At 53.1% G+C, this 1672-nt stretch overlaps 1 pseudogene; it reads right to left on the bottom strand.

The window, feature by feature from the left end:
• Positions 1-651: 651 nt before the first annotated feature.
• Positions 652-1672, bottom strand: part of LOC117801055 — a 5060-nt pseudogene continuing 4039 nt past the window's right edge.

The raw sequence follows: 1672 nt of genomic DNA, 5'->3' as shown, positions 1-1672 counted from the left end.
CACAGAGGAACAACCAACAAAAAGTGGCAGGAAAGAGACCCAGTTAAGAGCAGCTTCCCGAGTCCAGCAGTAATTTCAGTCATGGTTAACCTGGGACCCAGCGTGTGGGTCCATCTGTCCAGTCTGTCTGTCCATCCTAGATGCATCTAACACAGAAAACCTGCAGATGTCATCATGTAGCTCCATCTGAACGTTAACAGGGCAGACAAAAGGAAATCATTCCATGGCTGAGAACAAACAACAAAAACAGAACTACATTGTTTCTTTTCCCCAAATGAAATCAATAGGGAAGGTCCTGTGTGATTCCAAAATCTCCAGGGTAGAAATGGAGCGATCTGAAATGTCAAAGACCCCATTATTTTGTAAAGAAAGTACACCTCAAAATATTCTAATTGCATGTGCAAACCACGAACTACTGTCTCAGCTACCCATGCCAGCCCCAAGAGACCTGGGAGGGTGGTGGGGACTGTACCTGGCTATCCCAGCATCTTTCTGTGGAGTGACAAGCTGAGCTGGGGATGGGGAGACACTGCCGAACGAGGTTCTGTTGTCTGAGGTTTTGTTCAGGTGCGACTTCTGTCTTTTAGGAGTTTTGAGGCCACCTCAGTTGTGTGTTTTCAGTGCTGAGGTGAAGTCCAATGGCAGGACCCTCTACCCACCGAGACCACGTGCTCCGAGTGTCGGTGGGAGGTGGTGTCTCCTTTTGGCACCACGGAGTTGACTATTAAAATAAGAAAAGCTGTCCCAGTCGCTTGTTTTGGACACCTTTCTCCTGCCGGCTGCCTCACGCAGGGTGATGATGATGTTGTCGCCGCCGTCTTCCTTCTGGACCTAATTCAGCTCCTGCTGTTCTGTCTTGTCGCCATTCTGGCGCTTTGTGGGCAGGGAGGTCGACACCGATACACTTGTTGCCATCGTGTCCAGAGGATTCGCCACATTATTCACCTGGTTCTGGCCAGTGGCAGGGATTGGCATCAGGCGAGTCCCGTTTTGGGGGACCATTTTTGTTGGTTGCTGGTGCTGACCTAGAGTTGCCTGCTGTGCTGTGGTGACTGTGTGGAAAGGGGTGGTCTGTGGCTCTTGAATGATCCAGTCGGCAATGCCCACTGTGGCATGGTTAATGGCAGGAATAGGTTCCACGTTCACTTTTACTTCTTTGTGATCTCCATTGTCTTGCGGCTCTGCCTTAGGAGGGGACAGCACGGCCGCCTGAGTGACCAGAGGCTGGATGGTGACAGTGTACGTGCTTCCCAGGGCCAGGCCTGCCATGCTGGTGACAGACACTGGGGATCTCGTGGACACCATGTGCCGTCTGCACTACAAGCTGCTGGGAGGTCAAGGTGGTCATGGGAGCAGCGACCGTGTAGGTGATTGGATTGATCAATCGCCAGTGGCAGCTGCCACTGCCTGGCCATTAAAATGGGCTGATGAGAAAGAGGGGAGCCTGGTGCACCCTGGGCAAACCATGCCTCCTGGATAATGGCCAGTTTGGGCTGTGAGGCACTGGGCTCAGGCTCCAGGGGGGCTGGTAAAACTTCCCTTGACAGGCTCTTGGGGGTCTGGGCACCACTGGCGAGTGCAGACAGCACTCCAGCGTGATTGGGAGAGGCTGAGCCACTTCTGGAGAAGAGGGGTCCCGGAGGGTTTCTAAAGCAAGGCATGCCCATGGACC

The sequence above is a fragment of the Ailuropoda melanoleuca genome, chromosome 1, assembly GCF_002007445.2.
Source record: "Ailuropoda melanoleuca isolate Jingjing chromosome 1, ASM200744v2, whole genome shotgun sequence".
In the NCBI taxonomy this organism is placed as follows: domain Eukaryota; kingdom Metazoa; phylum Chordata; class Mammalia; order Carnivora; family Ursidae; genus Ailuropoda; species Ailuropoda melanoleuca.
Note: the sequence above shows the minus strand (reverse complement) of the source record. Positions and strands in the feature narration are given on the sequence as shown.